Source organism: Pteropus alecto, unplaced genomic scaffold (genome assembly GCF_000325575.1).
Source record: "Pteropus alecto unplaced genomic scaffold, ASM32557v1 scaffold95, whole genome shotgun sequence".
Taxonomy (NCBI): domain Eukaryota; kingdom Metazoa; phylum Chordata; class Mammalia; order Chiroptera; family Pteropodidae; genus Pteropus; species Pteropus alecto.
Genome location: NW_006441071.1, coordinates 5572842 through 5580439, shown reverse-complemented (window position 1 = coordinate 5580439; position 7598 = coordinate 5572842). Strand labels below are relative to the sequence as shown.

At 35.0% G+C, this 7598-nt stretch overlaps 1 non-coding gene across 1 annotated transcript; it reads left to right on the top strand.

Moving 5' to 3' along the window:
• Positions 1–2420: 2420 nt before the first annotated feature.
• Positions 2421–2548, top strand: LOC112485167. The gene has a single exon (XR_003048369.1). It is a non-coding gene; the product is annotated as a small nucleolar RNA SNORA31 (small nucleolar RNA).
• Positions 2549–7598: the final 5050 nt, after the last annotated feature.

Genomic DNA, 7598 nt, shown 5'->3' with positions numbered 1-7598 from the left:
TAGACTTGGTTTCACTTTTATAAGAACCCTTCTTTGAATCTGCTGAGTACAGCACTCAACTTATAAAATCACATTCTGAAACTAATCTCTGGAAGAAAATAATGTGCTATTTGAATGATTAAAAAATAAAAGAATTGGATGTGAAAAGGTGAGAAAGATCACCAAATCTCTTTACTAACCTCTTCGGATACTGCAAAACACCAAACTCTAGATTTAAATGAAAGTTATTGATAATAATAACCTTCACTCATCAAGAGCTGGTTATATGCAAATTGCTATTCTAAATATCTTGCAAACATCAGCTCATTTGTTCCAGAGAGTTATATTATTTCCTATATCTTATTTCTTAATACTTGAGTTCAGAGAAGTTAAATCCTGCCCATCTATAAAGTGACAGAGCTTGAATTACAACCCAGGTTGGTACAAATCTCTGTTTATGCTCATTGCTTCTGCGCTGCTCCACTAAAAACTATTAAAAGGCCTATGGCACTGCCACCTTTTTGCCGGGGTCCCGCTTTCTCAACCCTACCCAACCCTGCTGCTCATATCATCACTGGCATATGAAGTTGCTGTTTCCAAAATGAGAGTCAGTCAAGATAGGAAGGTTAATTTATTTTAGTGGATGTGTGTCAGTGGCACTATTTTTAAAAAGTACATCGTGACAACTTGTACATCACATAAAATCCTTTCATTTGGGTCGTGCCAATATGACCCTAAAAAGGAGCGAGTGATCTGTTCCTTTGTACGTGTTCCATCAAGAGCACCTGTCAGCAGTCGATGGTTCACAGCATATTAAACAATGTAAGAAAAATCCAGGTACTTTTCTGAGAAATAGATCCAACATCAGAGAATACAAATATCATTGAAATAAGCCCCTTTGGGGTATATATTGGTAAATCCTATAGTTTCTTCTTGTCATACCACAAACCAAAAGATTAATTGTGAGGGTTGTATCAAGTAGTATTTTTTACAACAGTATCCTGAGTTTTAAAACTGAGCTCCATGCAAGTTCTGCAATTATACTTCACAGATTCTGTAAAAATATGATTCAAATTTATTTAAAAATATATTTCTTAAATTATTCTAAGACAATTTAAAAACAATATGCATGTTCAAATGCACACATTCACACACAAACACACACACACACATACATGCTGAACTCATTCTATATCCAGCTATCTAGTTAACATCAGTCTTAACTATGTGTGCAAAATCAAACTCCTAATCTTTTCCACCCTGCCCTCAAATTTGTTCCACCTACAGTCCTCCACAATTCAGTAGGGGCAATCCATCCATCCAGTGGCTTAGTGTATTTCCTGATTCACCTCTTCCCTCATATCTCACATCCGAATCCCCAATAAAATGACCACTGCACATCACCTCTACTGCCTTCATCCTGTAGAAATCACCAGCGTCTCTCACTTGGAGTATTGTAATACCTTCCTAATTGGTCTTCTTTCATCTCACCTTTCAGTTACACTCTATTCTCACCTCAGCAGGCAATGATGCCTTTAAAACTAAGTCATATTATGTCTCTCAGATCGTTTCTCTCAAAATCTTCCAAAAGCGTCTCATCTTATTTTGAGAAAAGCCAAAGCCCCTTCAATGACCTACAAGAGCTCACCAACTCCCATCCACTGTGCCTGGCTGATCTTACCTTCTATGACTCTTGCCCTTTATCACTCCACTGCATCCACACAGGTCTCCTTACAACAATGTTGCTCAGACATTTAAGGCATGCTTGAGGTTTTCTCTGCTTGCTCTTCCCCAAAGATCCAGTGCTTCAGGTCTTTGCTCAGTCAAGCCTTCCCTAACCACACAGTTTAAAATTGCAATCTCGCACTTCAATCCCAGAACTTTCTGTTGCCTGCATTATTTTTCTCCACAACACTTATCACTCCCTGAAAGATGATGTATTTAGAATACACCTATTTATTGTCTGTCTCCTTAACTAGAATGTAAGTTTCATAAGAAAGGGATATAGAATTCTCTTGTTCTACTGCTGCATTGTCCAGAATAGTATGTGATACATACAGGCATTCAATAAATATTCATGGAAGGTATAAAAGCAAGCAGGGTAAAGACAGAGTGCAACAGAAATGAGTATATGAGCACACAACTTTTTCAATGGCATGTCAGAAAAGATTCTTTGAGGAAATCACACTTGAACCTGAGTACTGAGTAAAGGCCAGCTATGCAAATATCAGGTAACAAAATATTCCATGTGTGTAGAAATCATTAAAGATGAGTTTGACAAGTTTAAAGAACAAAAAGGAAGTACTATATAGGTGGACCGTGATAAAAAAAAAAGGGGGGATGCATTCAGTTTTATGATATATTATAGAATGATACACTTAAAACCTATATAATTGTATTAACAAATGTCACCCCAATAAGTTAAATAAAATTGGTTGCAACTATTTGACAGACCTGGAGTAGTTACTGTCTACTGGTAATGTTTCCACTATAAATGAAAGAAAAATGTGTCCTCACATTTTCTGTCTGTCCGATTGTGGCAGCTAAGATTAAATGGAGGAATACAGGAGAAAAACAGAGTAACAGAGATAAAAACATGAACAGAGAATTTTTGCAATAGTGAAGATCCAGTTTTACTAAAAAAGGTAGGAGAAGGTCTAAAATTTGAGTTTAAAAGCAATTAGAAAGGTCATGGGGGTTGAAAGGAGCTATATCATGTAAGCTATGAGGAAAAATTTGAAATTTACCCTTCTGGCAATGGTGAACCTTTGGAGCATTTAAGCAGAGGAGTGATATGAATTGATTTACATGTTTAAAGGATTGCCTTTACTCTCCGGATAATGGATAAGGGAGCATAGTGAGATGTAGACTGGGAAGATGACTTACAAGTTACCACAATCCAGGAGAGAAATAATGGTGGATTAGACTCTGAAAAGTACTGAGGGAGGGGTAGTGTTTGGACTCAAGGCATGTATTGGAGGTGGAACTACACTTGCTGGTAAATACAAAGAGTAAGGGACATTTATTCCAAGTATGCAAGGCTTATTCAACATTCAAAAATCAATAAATGTAATCCATCACATCAACAGGCTAAAGAAGAAAACCACATGATCATAACAATAGGTGCAAAAGAATCACTTGACATAATCCAACAACCATCTATGATAAAAAATTGTCAGAAAACTAGAAACAGAGGGAAACTTTCTGAACTTGGTATAGAATATCCACCAAAAATCCTATAGTTGACATTATACTTAATGGTGAAAAACTCAAAGCTTTCCCAGTAAGATCAGGAACAAGTAAAGGAAGGATGTTCCTCCTCACCATTGCTTTTCATCATTGTACTGGAAGTCCTAGGTAATGCAATAAAACAAGAAAATGTAATAAGTGATATATAGATTAGGAAGAAAAAATAAAACTGTCGTTATTTACATATATCATGATCATCTTGTAGAAATTATGAAAGAATCGACGAAATAATTCCTGGAATAATAAGCAATTATAACAAGGTTATAGGATACAGGTGCAAAAGGTAGCTTCCCTATGTGCCAGTAATGAACAAACGGAATTTGAATTTAAAAATACAATATAATTTACATTAGTACCCAAAATATATATATATTTAGGTATAAATCTAACAAAATATGTATGATATCTATAGGAGAAAAACTACAAAACTCTGATCAGATCTCTTGATCAGATCTCTGAACTAAATCAAGGAAGAACTAAATACATAAAGCGATATTTCATGTTTATAGATAGGAAAACTCAATATTGTCAACATGTCAGCTCTTCCCAACTTGATCAATAGATCCAATGCAATCTCAATCAAATTCCTAGCAAGGTTTTTGTAGATATCTACAAAATTTCAAAGTTTATACAGAGAGGCAAAAGACTGGAAATAACCAATACAGTATTGAAGAAGACTAGTTGGAGGATAGACATTACCCATCTTCAAGTTTTACTACAAAGCTACAGTAATCAACATGGTGTAATGTTGGTGAAAGAACAAATGGATCAATGAAATAGATTAGAGAGCCCAGAAATAGACCCCCATGAATATAGTCAAATGATTTTGGATAAAAGAGTAAAGGCAATGCAATGGAGAAAATGGTGCTGGAACAACTAGATATCCACATGCAAAAAATAAAAATAAAAAGAATCTAGACACAGACCTTATATGCTTCACAAAAATTAACTCAAAATGAATCAGTGACCTAAATGTAAAACACAAAACTCTAAAACTCCTAGAAGATAACACAAAAGAAAATCTAAATGACTTTGGACTTGGCGATAACTTTAATTCATCCTTGACACAGTGAATTGATAAGATAGACTTCATTTAGAACTTAAAATCTCTGCTCTTGGCTGTTAAGTGAATAAGACAAACCACAGACTGGGAAAAAAAGTATTTGCAAAAGACATATCTGATAAAGGACTATTATCCAAAACAAACAAAAAACTCTTAAAACTCAACAATAAAATAATGAACAAGCGGATTAAAAAATAGGCCAAAGATCTTAACAGATAACTTACCAAAGAAGATATATGAGTAGCAAATCAGCATTTGAAAAGGTGCTCTACATCATAGTCATCAGGGAACTGCATGTTAAATCAATAATGATATATCACTATACAACTATTAGATGGCTAAAATCCAGAACACTAACAATACCAAAGGCTGGTGAGGATGTGGAGGCACAGGAACTCTTATTAACTGCTGGTGGAAATGCAAAATGGTACAGCCACTTTAGAAAACAGTTTGGCAGTTTCTTATAAACCTAAGCATACTCTTACCAAACAATCTAGCAATTGTGCTCCTCGGTAATTACCCAAAGGCATTGAAACTTATGTTTACACAAAAACCTGCACACAAACGCTTGTAGTAGCTTTATTTATAATTGCCAAAATTGGAAACAACCAAGATGTTCCTTAGTAGGTGAGTGCATAACTGTGGAATATTATTCAGCACTAAAAAGAAATGAAAGCTATGAAAAGACATGCAGGAACCTTAAATGCATGTTACTGCCAAGCTATGAAAAGACATTCAGGAACCTTAAATGCATGTTACTAAGTAAAAGAAGCCAGTCTGAAAAGACCACATATTATATGATTCCAACTATATGATATTCAAGAGAAGTCAAAACTACGTAGACAATTAGAAGATCAGTGGTTGCCAGGGGTTAATGAAGACGAAGAGATAAATAGGCAGAGTACAGAGGATTTTTAGGGCACTGAAACTACCCTGTATGTCTTTATAATGGTGAATACACGTCATCATAAATTTATCAAAACCTATAGAATGTACAACATTCTATGAACTCTAATAGTAACTATAGGCTCTAGTTGATAATGATATATCAATGTAGGTTTGTCAATTATAAATGGACCACTCTGATGGGAGATACTGATAATGGGGAAGATAGGTATATGGGAAATTTTACTTTCTGCTCAATTTTGCTGTGAACCTAAAACTGTTCTAAAAAAATTAAGTCCGTTTTTAAAAAATGAAGGACAGAGACAAAGTAAGGATAACAGCTAGATATTTGGCCTGAGCAACTGGAAGCATGGTGGTGACGATACTATGATGGGAATACTGGAGGAGAGACAGATATCTGGGAGTAGGGCAAGATTACATTTTGTAAATTACAGATTTTAACTCTTGAAGACCAAGAATACATCATAATTATGTGATGCCAATTTGCTTTTTCTTATCTAGACTTTGAAATAACATTTCTCCTTCTATCTTTGTGCATATACTTGAATTGCTCTAAATTCTTCTGCATATCTGCTCATACAGATAAGTACACTCTGCTAGAGATAAATGCCCAAGGTGTGCTCATTAAGAAGATTTTTTTTGGAAAGAAAAGAAATGTCAGAGGTGAGGTTATGAGTTCAATGCTATAATCCCTGTACCAAACTCCAGACTACATCTTGGAAGAGGAGATATATATAGAAGTCCCCAGATAGGTTTAAGGACCTGAAAACACAGACACTTGCTGTCCCTTTCCTCACTGGGACCAAAATTGTTGAAGGGATGGGACCAGGAAGGCAGGCTACAAATAATCTAGAAGGGCACTGGAATGCCCCCACATATTTATCATCATGCCAAAGTAGTTAGTTCAAAAAAATGTTTCCCATGTGCTGGAGAAGGACATAATGATGGGGAGAAGGGAGGGAGAGTTATAGAGAAGAGAGAGAAGCTGAACCTAGAGAGGCCTTGTAGTCAGGACTACAAATGGATGACCTGCATGAGTCAGCAACCACTGCCCAGATAAGAACACCAGTATCTAGAGGTAAGTGGTGTGAATGGTAGACTATCTCCCTACCCTGCCTAGGCACTATATATAAGTGCCCAGGAGATACAGCACAGAGAAAAGACCTTGAATTACCTAAAATTTGCATCAAGGCTCCTGGAGCAATAGAAGGCTGGAAGTACCAAATAAGTCCAGTTATTGAAAAAGAAAGTTATGTTTTTTGCACGCCTAATTATGTGGAAAGCCTTCTATGTGCTATGTATGGTTTTAGTGTCTACTGAAAGACATGACTGTGGTTCTCTGTTTTGACTGACAAGAAATGTGAGCAGCTCCTCTGCTCAAATTATTCATGATTCAACTTCAAAACAAAACCTTCCTACTGCTCTCCTTTTAGTCTTCTAGCTCAGTTTATTTAAAGCATATCTTGAAAATTGCAAGGTGATTTTTTTTAAAGTTATAATCTGCAACTTTTTAGTACACTGCAAACAAAATAAAATATAGATAGAAGTAAGATGCTAAAGTGAGTATAAGCCTGCCACTGTAATCTAATTGCTGATTTATGTTCATAAAAAGTTCATGCTTTTCATCAAATGACTTTTTAATAATTTGTATGCATTTAAACTTATAAAATACTTATTTTTAAAAGCACTTTTAACATTTTTATATTTTATAAATTGAAATTATTTGAAAATGATATTTTAGAAACAGACTATTGCTGAAAACATTTACAAGCTATCGATCATAATAAAATTTTTCATTTTAAATAGAATATTTTGGAAATGTCACTCATTATATAAACTGTCTATATATGTCATTGTTTATACATACTAGCTTAATACTACTAATACCTACTGTATGTGTGTGTGTGTGTGTGTGTGTGGTAACAACACTTAATAAGAGATCTATCCTCCTAACACAATTTAAGTGTACAATACATTACTGTTGACTCTATGTACAATGTCACAGAGCAGATCTCTAGAGTTTATTCATCTTGCTTAACTGAAACTTTATGCCTATTGACTAATAACTCCCCATTTCTCCCTCCCTCCAAGCCCCAGTAACCACCATTTCAATCCTTGATTTTATGAATTTGACTACTTCAGGTAACTCACATAAGTGGAATCATTCAGTACTTGCTTTTCTCTGTCTGGCTTACTTCATTTAGTGTAACGTCCTCAAGGTCCATCCATGCTGTCTCATATTGAAAATTTTCCTTCTTTTTTAAGACTGAATAGTAGTCCACTGTATGTATATACCACATTTTCTTTATCCATTCATCTGTTGATAAATATTTATATTGTTCTCACATCTTAGCTGTTTTGAATAGTGCTATAATAAACACAGGAGTGCTAATATCTCTTC